The 16,239-nt window shown below is 40.2% G+C and overlaps 1 protein-coding gene across 5 annotated transcripts in view; it reads left to right on the forward strand.

The window, feature by feature from the left end:
- RAD51B (RAD51 paralog B) overlaps positions 1 to 16,239 on the forward strand; it is a 421,512-nt gene that overhangs the window by 322,483 nt on the left and 82,790 nt on the right. Inside the window, exon 11 of one of the 5 annotated variants that reach the window (XR_007631421.1) lies at positions 13,540 to 13,683. The exons of the other annotated variants lie outside the window; for them this stretch is intronic. The gene's annotated coding sequence lies outside the window, so the exon portion shown is untranslated. The remainder of the gene's footprint in view (positions 1 to 13,539; positions 13,684 to 16,239) is intronic. 5 annotated transcript variants of the gene reach the window in all.

Below are 16,239 nucleotides of genomic sequence, written 5' to 3' on the forward strand. Positions count from 1 at the left end.
CCTTTTTGTTCCTTTTCATTAGGAATCTAAGGGAAGGAAAACAGGCAATAGGAATCTATTTATTTGTCTTTTTCTCATCCCGTGAAGCCAGGGTGGTTCAACTGGGGGCTTTTTCTGTGCATAAGAAGGGGTAGAGGCCCTGCCTTGAAAAACTTGGCTTTTTTTTTACCTTGAGGTTTTCTTCCAGACCCTTTTTTTTAAATAAATGGAAAGGAGTGATTTTCTTGTATCACTGGCACCCTTTTCTTTACCTCCTCCTCCCTGCTCAGTCATGTCCCTAATTAATTGAATTCCCTATTAGACCTTTTGTGAGTCATTTCAATTACCCATTAGTGAAGCAGCCTGGGATTTCTGCTGTGTTTTCACTCATCTTCCTGGAATTTCTCTTCTCCTCCCTCCCCCTCCTTCCCCTTTTAGTCACTCTGATCTGTGAAAAGTATTAGATGGACTTCAGTGCCGAGTGCCTATATTGTTTGCAGGCCCAGCTGCATACTTCTACACTCTGCCTTGTGCGTCACAGCTATTCATCTTGTTTTGTACTTGGCTCTGCTGCAGATTCTGTAAATATGGTAATTTTAGATTCCCTGATTGCAAAGGGTTGCAGGGCGGGTCTAAGTGGTAAGAGCACTGTTTGATTTATACTAGTTCTTTCTGGTTTCTTAGCGTTTGGAGTTTTAATGATACGACCAAAATGAAACATGGTTGTAAAGGCAGTTTCTTTCTTATGGTTGGAGAAGGATAGATGTGAGGTTAGCTTTGTGTACCAACATACAAAAGCACTGCCCCAGAAACTCTAGGGAGACTGGAAAGAAAGCATTAGATAACTTCTCAGATTATTATGTAGAATGCCTTCACAAAGAGATAACTGCAAAGCATGGATGGATCTGTAAACTGCAAAAGTGGAAAAGATCCAGGAATGGAAAACTGCGAAGGGCAGATCTGTAAGTTGACAGAAATGCTATCAATACTGAAATACTGTAGACTTATGGCAATCCCTGAAGAACAGCTTATTTCTAGAAAATTTTTGAAATACTGGGTAGGACTGTAACAGGTAACATCTATTATATTTCTGAGGAGAAGAAGGCAGTGATAAAGCTAGCTTGCTAAAATTATGATTAATGCAGTGACTACCTGAAATCCAATATATGGAGAATCACATTTCTATTCTGAAATTGAATTTGTACAGCACATGAATCTTTCAGGGTTGGGGTAATTCTCAAGTGATACAGAGAGGCAAACAGCATCGCTGGGAACAAACCTGCTGGAAATGTGCCCCACGCATCCCAAGTTACAAAAGTAATTTACAGTGCTCAAGCTATTATGATACTTTCATATTATTATGATGCTTGTCCCTGTGAGGTTAGAGCATTCCAAGACAGAACAAACTTTTGATAATCAGGCTGTTGTGAGAAGGCTCTCTCTCACAGCTTCCCAGGGGGACCTCATTTGTTGAACTGACGGGAAGTGGATTTACGAGGGTTCCCTGCACATCAGTATTCATAGGTACTTTTTTTTTTTCCTCCTAGCTCTTTATCCAGTCAAAGGAGAAAGGAAGGGAATGTTGTGAAAAAAACCACTTGGTACAGACACATTAAGATGTTAGTAGGAGACCTACTGGGAATTATTTTAACTTTAATGTCTTGAAATCTTGGTCCCCTGGTAGGCAGCAGTGGATTTCAGAGCTTCATTAGATGACTCTGGGGTTTTGCCTCTTCACAAGGTGACATTACTTGACTTGAAACTGTAAAAGAGAGAAAGGAGCAAGTGAAGAGTTTTATATGTGAGGCCCCTCTTTCTTTATGGTACGTGCAGCAGCAGGGCCCATATCATTTTATCTGAAGTTATTAGGTCATGGCAACACCTTTCTTTAGCTGTCTGTGGTATTGCTCTATTTTCTTGCACACATTCCACTGCTAGTATCATGTTACAAGGTTTTGTGATTTGGCAGGTCGTACACCTTTTCCTTTCTTACATATCCTCTTAGATTAGGTATTCTGCTGCAGAATTAGCATGGTGAGGACTGCTACCCAACTTCTGGGCTGAGTGGCAGCAGCATCTGAAATGGGGCTTTTGACCTGCTGTCGTTTTGCCTGATAAGCTGCCCAGTGTGTGCCAGAGGATACCAGCTGTGCCAGGGATATTAATTGAATTGTCCACGCTCTGGGCAGCTTTCTGCACATTTTTGTAGTAACTTTTCCCGAGAGAATACAGCGGGACAAAATACTTCTGCTGCACTAGACCAAGAAAAGAAGCCATTTGTCCCAGCACAGAGCTGGATCCTTTATCACTGTAAGGATAGCACATATACTGTAGGTGAAAACCTTGTTAGCCCTTCCATAGCAAAGACTATCTGATGTTCATCTTTCTTACATGGGACCTTAATTCTCCTCCTGTAATGTTATTAGGTTTCTTTATATGGTTTTTGCTGCTGTGTGACACTGCTTCGCTCCCACAAAGTACTGATGTGTTTTACTCCAAAGCCGTTTGCTTTGTAGCAGATGAAAACCTGACAACCAGACTTAAATGATGTAGCTAGTTCAGTTGGTTAGTAAAGGAGCTGCAGAAAACTTAAGTGTATATAAAGAAATCCACAACTTCTGGAAAATATAGTCCATTGTAGAGCTATTTTGGACTTCCAGGGTTCTGGGCTGTAAAATGCTCTAGAGCCTGATAGAGTTCCAGTTATGGGCAGTTTTCATTCCTGTACTTTTTATGACAAGCAAAAAAAAATGTTGATTTCTTAAGCAACCGAACAGTGACTGAGTTTTCTGTTTTCATTTCTGTTTTGATACACAAACCCTAGATTTAGAATATGTCTACTAAATCCCTCTACACTGTAAAAAGCTGATTGACCGTAACAAAGATGATTTTAATTCCCCTTGTCTCAAAACAATTGAAGGGACTGGCTCAATCTCTGTACACATAACAATAATTAGTGATTGCTCCAGTATATGCCCATTTATAGCATTTCTCTTAACAGCACCTTTTCACTTGACTACCTGTCAGTGGTTGTTCTCTAGACAAGATGCACTCTTGGGAAAAGGAGTATAACGTTTGACATGAGAATCACAGTGCACCAATGTAGCTTTTAGGATCTTTAGTGGTTATCAAAGTTACAGCTATCTAATACCAAGGTTATGGAAGCACTCCCATTAGATGTAAATACAGAATTAAATATCATCTGACATCTGCCCAGTCTTTTTATTTACGTGCTGGCAAATTACTTGCTGGTTTAGAGAGAGAAACGGTTCTTTGAATGGGACTTGCCAGGAGAAAGGAAAGGGTACCTGTGTGTGCAACCATAAGGTTTCTGATTAAGGTCTCTGATTCTGTGCTCTGCGCAAGTGGTTAGTTGCTCCTCTGAGCTGTAGAGCTGAGGACAGGATAGCCCATGAGAAGTGAGTAAGCAGGGAGGGAAATGATGTATAGGGATAGTGAAGTATGTAAGAGACATCAAGGAGAAAAGAATTCATACAAAAGGGATTTTCTGGGAAAGAAGTTACAGTGTAATGATGGGGAAGATAAGATCTCTAGTAGATGTATTATTTTTAGAAGAAGGAAAAGGAATCAAATTAGGATAATCAGAGAGGTCAGGGAGGAAGAGAGAGTTTGTACAGACCAAGCATTTAAGCATGACTCTTCAGGTGACCTGTTGCCAGGTTTGAGATCAAATTAGACTGGATATAGTATCAACTTAAGTGAGCACATATATGTAAAATACATGTTCAAAAATACTTTGGAGAGCTGGACTCAACACTATGTAATGCAGAGAAATCTCAAATCTTTCAGACCTCCATAGACCTTTCAGGAACTTCTCAATACTTTGTTTTGTTCCCAAATTAACTTTGCTTAAGCCCTACCCTCAGCCCCACTGGCAGTTCTTGCCATCTCTGAGTTGATTAGTACACGTGGCAGCTTTCAGGAGTTCAGGCTTCATTCACATGCTACTTGGAAGTACCCTGGCATGTAAGTTCACGGGGTGAGCCCATTGCCAACTCTTGTCCTTCCCCTACCTGTTGCTGCATTGCCAATTGATGCATGAGAACGATGTTGAAAAGTGTGTCTTACCCTTGTTCTTAACTGGATTAGTATTTGGGTGTAGGTTAGTCTTTGAGTCAGGTTAATCCAGAGTTTTCTACGTCCCAATTCTGTTCTAATTCTTCTCTAGAACAGATGTCTAATCTAGTTCAGTCCGTCTTGTTGAGTTGCAAATGGCAGCTTAAATCACATAAGAAACACAGTCATTTAAGTGGGCATGCAGTGTACAGGGTGAAAGTGGGGAGAAATCTCCCACTCAGTGACTCTCTTCCTCAAAAAGAACTTGTAAACAGATTTGTTTCTTTTTAAAAATAAATTATTAATTATGCTACTTTTTTTTTTTTTTAATCTAAGCAGCTACATGGCAAAGGTATGGCCTAGTCATCCATTTCTCCATGGGGTTCGTATTTGATTTTGCAAAGCATCAGTGCTTGGAGAGAGTTGGTTTGCATTCCTCTCTCTCTGTCCATTATGTTGTGTGCTTAGAGGGGTTTGTGTGGGCTATCACGCTTGGCTCCCATGAGATCCCACATCTGGTAAAGGATAGAGTGTATGACCCCACTCGCAGCCTCTTCCTTACTTCCAGCCTCCCCCCTTTATCTGAGAAAGTTAAACTAAAAGCAACATGTATGATGGCAAAGGTCCAAGTTTGAAATGTGTCCATTGTATGTGTTCAGTTCAAAAACAACATATCAAGGCGAGTGCAGTCCTTACAAGTAGCACCCCTGGGCCGTCTTTTATTCCAAAGCAGAGATATTTACCAAAGGAAAAGAGGGAAGTGATGGGGTAACAGAGTACACATGTTGTGAAAATATGCAGGCAGAGACTGAAGAAAAAATAACATTCTGCCACAAGTAGCTGCCTTGTTCCCCAACTTTTTTTTTTCCTTCAGATTAGAACCAGTCATTTCTTGTGCTCTTTCAAGCACCTTCTGTGGTTTCCTGACAGCTGGCTGGAGAGGATTGAAATCTGGCTTGAAAAATGGGCTATGGTCATATTATTTTCAAGAGAGGAGAAGCAAAAATTCCCATAATGGTTGAAATTCACAGATTTGAGTTTTGGTGGGTTGTTTTTGGGTGGGTTTTTTTTGTAGAAAGTCAGTGTTGGGTATTTTAATGTATAACTGTAGTTAAAAATTATTAATAAACTACAGAACCAGCTCTATTTCTCTTCACTTTCACTCTGTTTGATTTATAATGGCAAGCAGTATTTCATGTGGAGTAGCCTACACTTCTTCTCTGGAGTGTGAGAGGAAAATGTTGAACTTCATAAAAGAGTATGCTAGGGGTTTCTGAAAGTTAGTTTTGTTTGTTTGTTTTTAAGGATATGATAACACTTTTCTTGCAAAAACTGTTTTTTTAACAGAAAGATAAGTCTGAGCAACAGCCTGCAGGCTGGTATTCTTACTCCCAGCCTGAACTGAAAATACTAATACATTTCCAGCTTTATATTCACACAGATGGCTTCTGTTAGGAGTTATAAACCTTTCTGGTCTTTGTTCTTTTGCAAACAAGTTCTCTTTTTAAAGTATTTTAAAAAGAGAAGACTGAGTTCACAGAACTAGTGACTTATTTGTTCTGAATTTTAGGGCTCAAGGCTTCCTCTAGGGATCAGGGTTTGCTACCCCTGCAGCCAAAGGGCACAGCCCAAAAAGGTAGTCCTGTCAACTAGGTTTAAGGAAAGAAAAGAAAGAAAGCAGAAGCAGAGTGAGAGGTACAAGAGAAAAATGTCAGTAGGAGGCAGCAAGTAGAGAAAGTCAACTATCATGCCCTGCTATGTGGGGAGAGTCAAGAAAAAATCCACTATGGTAGAGCTGAGGAAGATGAAAGTCTTGATTGACTCTTGACTTTTGAACAGATGGATGAACAAAGTACTCTAGGCAGTGGCAGAGCACGACTAAGACATGTACAGCATCACAGGGAGTGGAGGGACTGAATGAGTAGAGATCTGTCACCTGACCAGGGCATACTCTGCATCAGCAACTCCACATCCTCCAGGACATCTTTACAAGCATCTTTCTTCTCTTAAAATTAATGGTGTGCTACAGTCTGTTCTGCAGAAGAACTAGAATGGTGTCAAAGAAGAGTATTGTCAGTGTTGTCCAGTCCATCCATAACACTTCTAGAGACTCATTTAAGGACAGTTTTAATAGGGGTGTTTTTTGTATTGTGAACAGACATGATCTAAGAACTGGAATGGAAGCCCATTCCATACAGCCCATTCACTGAATAAAGGGATTTTTGATGGCTAACAGAGATAAAAATAGTCATCAATTCTTACTCACTGCTAACTCTTTAAGAGTGTGAATAAGCATCACAGTCTAACGGGTAGAAGGTGTTTGTGGAAACTAGGAGCTCCTTTGTAATGTTTGCTCTGCTCTGGACTTGTTGAATGACAATAGATAACATTGGTGAACATTTTCACGAAGTAGTTAGTAACATTGAACTACTTTGTGAAAATGTGTAGGATTATTAGTTAAGAATGTTTTGAAAATATCAATTTCCATATTTCTGGTAATTGATTGTGACAATGCATCATACCATGTGGTTTAAAAGAGATCTGTTAAATTAATTAAACAGATGAATGTGTCTCTTCATATCCCTCATGTCCACACTACAAATGATAAAAGCCCACTGATAAGAAATTAAAGTGATGGAGTCAAATTTTCTCATCACATCACTGAGTTGCGCTGATTTCTTTGAAGCTATGCCCATTGCTAATGATTTGGCTTACTAGGTCCAATGTCTTTATAAACAAAATTTATAAGTACAGTATTTGTCAACTGAGAGGATCTGCTGTCATAACCTATGTCTATTTTCATAGATTTCTGCACAGAAATCATTGTAAAAGAGTATATTTTATAGTCTTCAGTTGCAGAATGAACCCTTTCAGTGGTGTTAGCGCTCCCAAATTCACACCAGAAAGTTGACTTGGCTTCTGGAAGTAGTATTGAGTGCCAAACCAGATTATTCCTACTTTGTAACTAGTTTTCACCTGTTTTTTGGTTGTTTGTTTTGGGTTTTTTTTTGTATGAAGCATTAATGAAAGAATACTTCTTGGAATAATTTAATGGCTAGAGGAAGGTAGTGCTATTCATGGCTTTGCTAGGCAATAGTGTATGTACACTCTACGATTGTTTGCAAACCACAGCAAACCACTTTAACTATCTGTAAAGAACCTTCCCTGTCAGAAGAATGGGTGTAAGAATATTACCACTTGTGCTGTTTTCCACTTTTCAGGCTTTGTTACTCATCAGCTGTAATGCTTAATGCTCCAAATCACTAGCTATTCTTATTGCAGCACCATTTTTAAAAAAAGTCTGTCTTTTTTTTCTGGTTTTGGTATGATTGACTGTCATGCCAATAACACTGTTTTTCATATGACATACTGTACTCACTATTGTTTGAAATCGCTATTAGAACATTTGACAATAACTTTTTCTTTCTGAACAGACTTGTGTTTTTTCCAGAACTATTTTTTTTTCTTTTCTTTTCCTGTTTATCTAAAGTAGCTGAAGGAAAAGGACACATTGCGTCAAGGCTGATAGGACAAGAATTAATCCTACTGTATGCACTGATTGCATTCAGGCTTACGAACATTTCCTTTCTCCTCCCCCATACTCAAAGCCAGCTATGCTCCATTCTTTGGGACGGGCAGGATATTGAGATTTACAAGTCCTGTACACTTTCAAGTACTGGGAGATCATGGTACTTTCTAATTTCTTTACAAAGCCTAAGCCTGAGGAAAATAGGTACAGTGATCATGAGGATGGAAAGCTTCATATTCCCCACATTTCAGGTAGTGTGTTACCCTGGGAATAACAGTAAAGGAATACTGTTTGCTGTGATTTGGTGCTTAGGATTGGTTACAATTTAAAACTTGGTTTGTGCTTAGTGCATAGCCAAATTCTGAACTGATTTAGTCCTACTGCATACATGGTTGCTCCTATGTGGGTATGGACATAATGGAAGAATTCGCCCTTATGGAGTTGCAAAGAATTTGTTAATAGCTGGAAATCCTACTGGTTTAATTTAAATAAGTTTAACAGGTTTACTGGAACTCGTGCCACACCCATGTTTGTCCTCTGTTTAAGATGCATTTCTTTAAGTGCTTACATGAGGGTTTGCAATAGTTTGAGTAAATTGGATATAAACTCTGCATTTACTTGAAGCAGTGTAATTTCCCTACGTAAACAAGAGCACGGTCGAAATCTATGGACAACCCTCTTCTCTGGGCACAGCTGGAAGGTATTACTGAGCCCAGTTACCACAGTCCTCTGTTGGCCACCTTGAGCTACTTGGCCATGGAGGGGGTGGCCATGGATCAGCCCATCTTTTGGAGTGTAGTGTAAAGGTGCATTAGCTCAAACCACTTTCTTAAACTGATGTGACAAATCCTGCCTGGAAGTGCTCACAGCAGTGGCTCTGCCAGCTGCTGGGAAGACAGCAGCCCTGAGCAGGGTGGCAGATAGAGGCAGCTGGAGGGCAGCAGTCTCTCAGACTAGGGCAGCTGTTTGCAGAGTGAGCATCTGCCCGTCGGCTAACTTGCACACAAGCTAGGTTCCCTTCAATCGGCTTATTCACACTTTACCCCTTACTAAAGACTTCAAAGTTGATTTGATTTACGAGTCAACGAGCATCAACTTCTATTCACTACTGTGCCAATACTCAAGCTGTCAGACGTCATGAGATTTGTCTACTGTAAATTGTTTCTATTTCCCAGTTAGTGCAGAATATTCAAGAGAGCAGGCTTCAGTTCAAAATCCAAAGGGACTCCACTTGCCATTTCTCTTTGGGGTTTCTTTACTGTCTATAATTCTAAATCTAGAATATTTTTCCACTGCTACTTTTCAGTTTCACTGTGTGCTTGGTTTCCCATTGTTGACCAAAAGCAGCCTGTTTTCTTTCCACTACCTTCAGTGAAAGTGGGGTAGAGTCCAGTTACCTCTATGATAACCAGGGAAGACCTTTTATAAATATCTGAACAAGCACTTTAGCATTAAGAAGGAACATGTAGGAGTTCATGTGCTACATTCAGTAGTGACTGAAAAGTGGATCAAATAGTTTCTGTCTGTATTTTCACAGGGTTCAGTTCTATAGCAATTTAAACTGCTCAGTCTGCTGTGCTCCTGCTCACTCAGCTCCCAGCTATGTGAGTTCCCTCTTCTTCTGTTGCTCTGGTACCAGCACTTTTCTGACCTGAATAGTTGCATGGACTGGCTTAAACTGGCTGAAAAACAATCCTGGGGGATTTTTTTAGGCCACTCAGCTGAGACTGGTTGAAGGTGCCATGGAACTACATCTTTAGATAATCGTACATCAGTTCCTCTAAGCTTTCCAGTTACATAAGAGGCTGCTGGCTGCTGCTGTTTCCAGGACAGTTTAGTGGCCTCTGTTTCATAGCTGACTTACAAATTGCAATTCTCCATGCGACCAGGGCCTTCCATAAAGATGAAGCAATATATATATATTTTTAAAACCACTGAAAATAGTGTCTAGGTTAATTGCTTTATAGGCTGTTTAACATCATGAAGAGTTTGATTTCAGTAGAGTAGTGTAAGTCTACAGACTTACATTATTAGACATTTGGCTCTATAAGATTGGACCTACTTTGTCTCTAACAATCACTGACAGTTTGAAGGCATTTGCCTTTCAGAAGTCTCTGGCAAGAACAGACTTCCCTTTGCTGTAGTCTGTTTCTTCTCCCTCGCAGCAGAGAGCACTTGATCACCTTGATTCCCTACATAAGGGATCCTCACTCTGTGTTGACATACAAAACTTTGAAGCAGCATACACATCTAGGATGGGACCTTCTTCTCATCTTTAGTCTTCGTGGTAAGAGTCAGTGGTCCAACTTGATGTCAACTATGGAAAACCACCTGGAACCTTTGTTGTTGATGTCAGTAGAGAAGTCCCAGAGTGAATAGTTGGAGCCCAGACCTCATTCCTGTCCTTAGGCTTCCTCTGCCTGATTGAGTGACTACGAACTGGTAGACAGTAGGGAAACTTGTGCTGCTGTTCATCCATCACATGGATGTTACAGAGCTCCTGACCCCAACATTCTTAGGACTTTTTATTTCTTAGCAACAATAATTTGCAGGCAGAACAGAACGAAAAACTTTGATCAGGCAATCCTGGTTTGTTTTTGCTGTGTTTTCTCTATCAAGTAATCCCTGGCAAAAGAGGATAATAAGAAGTTAACGGTTGGCTGTGTTTGTAGGCACACGAGCACACACAGCTACACCAGAAAGCAATACCAGAAAGCATTTTACAACCAAGGCATTGCAGAGACATGAAAGCCCAGGTAGTGACCTCCAAAGGAAGTCCATATGTTAAGACCAGTGCAGATATAGGCATGGAATTGCCCCTGTTATCCAGGAAGCAGGAAGCATCTGGGTATATCAATGTGTCCTAAGTGGTCTGTTAAGGAGTTTAGGGTTATTTTCAATGTGTTTGGTTACGACTGATGGGTTGGAGGGGGCACCTTCAGGTCCCGGGTGTTAGGCCATTCTCTGAAGGTGAATGCTCTCCCACCCTGCCCCCCTAGCACGTGGCCCTGTGAACCCGTAAGAAGCTCACACAGACCACGCAGAGGGACGGACGAAAGAGGAGTTTATTGTGAGGATGGGGGCTTATAAGGCTTTTAGGGGGATTAAAAAAGAACCAATTACGCTCAGGGTCTTACAGAAAAACCAATCAGGTGAAGAGTTAATAGCCAGTAGGAAGGGGTTAACAAAGGCCAATGAGAAGACCTCAGTATATCTTCCCAGGACATTCCTGCATGGGAGTTAGGAGTTCTTTGCAGGGGGTGTCGGGAAGGAGAACCACTGACCTTGCAGAAATACAGAAAAGCCATTTTAAGATATGTTTAAACAACATTAAAAACTTCTGTTTCTATAACATTTGAGCTGTTTTCTTCTTTTTCTTCATCAGTCCGTCTTTGACAGGACTTCTTCCATCCTACATATGGTAAATCCATTGCCACATTTGGTCATTTGGACATTTGGAATTGCTGTCACCTTATCATTGATGGGCATACAGAGATAGTCACACAATGATTGTTGCAGTTGTCTTACATCTTCCATTATAAAATACTGTTTTCATCTAATTATAGTTTACCATAACATTTGAGCCAAAAATGCTTATATAAGGGACTTGTTTCTGGATGTTTTTGATGGAAAGTTTCTTCTAAAAGTTTGTATTGAGTTAGGAAAAAAGTAGTTGTCTTCCAAGTGTTGAAAGCAATTCTTCTCTTCTAAGAAGCTCTGCGGCCTCCATTTTTGAGTACAGATTGCACATTATTTATGGATAAATGGGGTGTTAGGAGGAAAAAAGGAAAGTTTTATTTTCACATGAAAATTTTCACAGGTAGTCATATTCTAAGCATGTTCTAGCACAAGCTTGAGTTCATTTTCTAACTTTTTCTAACCTTTTTCTAACCTTTAAGAACTATTGGGTCACTGGAAGGTAGTATTAGGACATGGGAAGTTAAGCTGTATCTCCTGTTTCACAATACCCCTCTGGGCATCTTGAAGAAACTGGAATGGAAAGCAGCGAGCAGCAAAACCAGGATGGTGATGAACTAGCAGATTATTGATGCAGAAGACTGTGGAAGTGACAGCCACAATGAGGTTTAAAATTGGTGTGGCATAAGAGGAAATCTGTGAAGGAATGGACTCATTTCCAGATCTTAAATATATGCTGAGATTTTTGAATCTCGCTATTTCACTGTTGCATAGCAATTGGTTGACAAGGTATTTGCTTCATTTCCCTCTTATCTTTAGAAAGAACCGTGTGCTTCCTATTTGTGCAAGAAATTAAAAGTATTTACCTTAGATCTAAAGCTATCCAAATCCTAAAAATACCAGCATTTTTCTTTGATGGAATGCAATTTGACAAATTAAATTAATAGGTGTTTGACAATGCTAATCCAAAACCTGGTATTCTGGTTCTAGGATTTGATCTCTAATACAACTGAATCTCAGTAAATTTTGGGGGGAAAATGCCATGTATGGCAACAAGTCCAAACCCTAATGTCTATTCTGTGAAAACGTTAAAGGCACTCATTTGTGAATTGTCTGAAGAAAGCAGTTCAGTAGTTCTGTCTAGAGCAAGGGGACTTTGGGTGAACTACACAGCAAGAATTCTATGTAAATACCAATTTAAATTTTAAAGAACTCTTTGGTAAAATTATATCTATTTCTTCAGTACAAATGAGTTCATGGTAAGGTCATCTTTTTACTTTGGTAATAACTACATTTGTTTCTTTCCCTCAATTTCTTTAAACTTTGGAGTGCTTGTGAGTGTAATTTGAGTTTGATGTATTTCTAGCAAACACAGAACTTGCTTCAATCTCTGGCTATTCTGAAATGCTCTGTTTTGATATTGGCAGCATTTAAACCCTTCTCATTTTCCCCCTAAAACTGGAAACTATCTGTTGGTTTGTGAGGGGTAAAGAGTAGCCTGAAATGATAAAATTGTCTTAGGAGACTATAAAATTTATCATGAAATGATGTTCTATTAGCATTTAAAATTGTCTTTGGCTTGATTGCAGCTCACAGTTTACCAGACATACACAAATAGTTTCTGGTTCTAAGAAGTGCACAGACCTCAGTTTTGCATATGGCCATCTCTCCAAACCACAAGTCACTAAAGAATGTTGGTGTGATGTTTGGCCAGTTAAAGAAGGGCAGCGCTCCTAAAGCAGACTTGTGGTTTTATGCCTGCAGTAAGAAGACTCAAACGTTAGAGAGATTGTTTTCTTTCACATGCATTATAATTTATTTTTTTCCACAGTCTGAAGCAGCAGCACCTGTGTAACCTTATTTAACTGCCTTCACACATTTTTCTTTCCCTCAGCTAATGTTCTGCCAAAGTGACAAACTTTCCTCACTTTGAACTGCAGAACACCATGAAAGCTGGCATTTCTCAGCCATGTCCAATACTGTAACTCTTCTATGCGCTGTTCATTGGGAGCTGTCATTTTATTAATACTGTAAGAACATGACTGCTGTAAGACAAGAATAAATCTTAGAGAAAGCTGTTGCAACTTGCTAGAATTTTAAAAAAAAGAAAAAAAAAGGTTGATACATATAACAATCTATTGTTTGCTTAGCCCTGAGTCTTTCCCAAGAATGGATCATTACAGATAAGTTGCTGGTGTTCTTTGATTAAGAATTCTTTCTTAATCTACAGTAGAGGCTATAAGGAACATATATCCATAAACTTGAATTCAGCATTAACAAGAGGAGCTTGCAATTATGTTTCCTTACCTTTAAGTTGACAAAAATTTTAAAAAAATAAAAAACTACTGTATTTTACAACCGTTAAGTCCTCTCTCATCATCTGGGAATCTGAGGGATGTTCATTCAGTTTTTGGCTTCTCAGCGCATTTTGCTAATGAAAATGCCACTTAGGCTGGGGTATTTGAAACCTGCATATAAGTTCACCAAGGACAACAGAGGCCTGACACTTGTCACATATTTAATTTCTATTCTCTCAGACACTACAGAAAAATTATAATAATCACTGTTTCATCTGAACCGAGGAATCTTGTCTCCATTCCAGTTCATTTTCCACTCACAACAATCAATCTTCTTCTATCTCTACAGTGATGGCAGTTCATAGCAAATTATCTGCCATGTGGGTAAGTGGCATTCAGTTCCTCACTTGCTGCTCTCTGCCATCTGGTGAAATTGCTTTGCTATCTGGTACTTTTTATCCAGCCTAACAGAGCTGACTGCCCCTGAAATGGCCTAGAATTGATTTCAAAGAAATTCAGATCTATGAAAAGATAGGTGCAAATTCCTAGCAAGAGAAAGCAATTAGTAGCCAAATTCAGTCTTCTTTTGAGTCCAAAATACCTGCCTTCCAGTGATCAAAAGTCTTATTTTTAGGGTGACCAGCTGTTTTATTACAGTTCTTACTAACACAGAGAAGGGAATTTGTTAAAATACTGATTTTATTTCCACAGTATCACTTTAAACACGAGCCAGCTCTATGTTTTCCTGAGAACCAATGAGGCTTGAGATTTTTTTTAATTAAAAACCAGCTAAGGTGGAGTTTTTATTTCGTTTCCCGTCGAATGCATTTAAAGCACCTCTGTCTCCAGCTGGCTATGGGAGCAGAGCCAAACCATAATGGTTTCAAGCCCAATGTGTGCATAGGGAAAAGGGTTTTCACCTGATTGATGACTGTGAAAGCGTTTGCAGCAGAGTGCTGAAGCTGGTAGGACTGGAGTTGTTTAGAAGATAAGAGACAGTAGGTGCATGTGTTTTTCAAAACCTGGTAATTCTTCCCTGTCAAGTGCAGTAAATGGCACATGAAGGGTCTCATTTCATCGGCTTGCAGGCACTCTCCTCCATGAAACCTTCTGAAGTGGTTGCAAGAGGTTGAAGCTGAGGTTGGTTGAATTTCCTCATTGTCCTTTACTGTGGCCTTACAGCCATTCTTTCAGCTATGCTGTCATAAGTTATGTTACTGGGTCTACCTATCCTTTAGGACTTAGGAGTGGGCCTGAAAATTAATTGTTCACTTTTGTTTTGCTTAAGAATGCAAAGCAGTGTGACACGGAAACACCTTCCACAAACTTAGCGTCCTTTTCAACTTTACATAACATTTACTGCTTCTCAGGCCTCATATTGCTCCAGTTTTAGCCTGGATTTCTTAGGAAATTCTTAGTATCTCTGCCTGATCAATTACACAATGGCTGCATTGTCATTTCCTTAGGTATGATAAGATTATTGACCAGAGGGAATTAATCTTTGCTTTGGGGCCTTGTGATCCTGCAGTCATCTTTATAGCACCTCACTAGTGGGAATGCTTCCAGCATTATGCAGTAGAGGAGAAAAGGAAACATCTTTGTGAAGGAGTCTGCTCTCAATCATCACATGTGGGTAGGAGTGAGGTGTATTATGTTCAAAGTTCACAGGTTCAAGGAACAGAAAAGAGGATAGGTTGTTAAGCAGAATGTGGAATGACCCCAGGGTTGCACTTTGGAGAAGTTGACTTCTTTTTGAGTGGGAAGGACAAGACACCCTTAGGAGTACTTAAAAGTATTAAAAAGGTAAAAAAAATATGGAGACTAGAAAGGGGAGAGGAAACTGAGGAAAGGACAAAGGGCAGGGTAGCACAAAACTTGTTGATTGGCATGTGTGCCTGTAGAAATGTGGCTGGATATTTGAAAATGTGCTTTTCTCTAGGTTTTCATTTTCCTGCTTCTCACCAGCTTAGAAGCTGCATGCATGGCCTGTTTCGTGATAGATTAGTGCTTCCGTGTGGAACCATAAAGCGCAGACATGCTTGGAGATGGCCAGGTGGCAAGAAAAAATATCTGAGCTTTATCAAAAGCCAAAAATTCAGGGAGACAAACGTTTGGTTTCAGTTCTGGGCAGATGCTCAGGTCAAGTCTTATTTTGTCCAAACCACTTCCCCTGCCCTTAGGCATGGTATTTTCAGAGTGAAAGGACAGGCAAAGCCCAAGGAGATTCCAGAACATGGCTTGTTTGCAGCTGGCTAGACACGGAATTCATCAGCAACGAAGCAAGGCTCGCTCTTCTCCTGCGGATATAGCGAGAACTTGGACTTGTGCACGCACACAGAAGCATGCACAAGCATGTATGTGCACACACCAGAACAAACCAGTTCTCTGTCTGCTGGGGAGGCTTCAGTTACAGTATCTGAAGCCAGAGATTTCATTTAAGCCATTTGGACTCTGAGTGCTGTAGCCTTGCCTGCCTCCTTCCTTTCTCAGCTCCCAGCCAGAAAAATCCTCCCCCTTGCTGCCCTCCCTTTCCAGCACACACAACACAGAAAGCAGAAACCAACCCAAGGTTGCCTTTGCAGCTGGGACTTATCTGCCAGAACACACACATGTAGGTCATCCATGGGAACTCGGCAAAGTGTTGGATCAACAAGAGCACTGGGGGGGTGCAGGGTAGGGGGAGGAGGAGGGATGGAATCTTTTTTTATCATCATTATTATTATTGTCTGCTTTTTTAGAAAGGAAAAGGAAGAAAGATTACAGCAGCTTTTCTATCAAATGAAAAGATTAGCATGCCGTGGATGCTTTGCAGGGGCGTGATGAGATTTGCAGCAGATGAGTTGGTTGCTAGGCAATGCTAATCAAAAGCAGGCTTTCAAAACTTCTGTGCTGTGTGGGCCCAAAAGTTATCTAGCCTCCCGCCTGCATCCCCCCCATCCC

The sequence above is a fragment of the Myiozetetes cayanensis genome, unplaced genomic scaffold (assembly GCF_022539395.1).
Source record: "Myiozetetes cayanensis isolate MyiCay16 unplaced genomic scaffold, myiCay2020 scf6-25, whole genome shotgun sequence".
Lineage (NCBI taxonomy): Eukaryota > Metazoa > Chordata > Aves > Passeriformes > Tyrannidae > Myiozetetes > Myiozetetes cayanensis.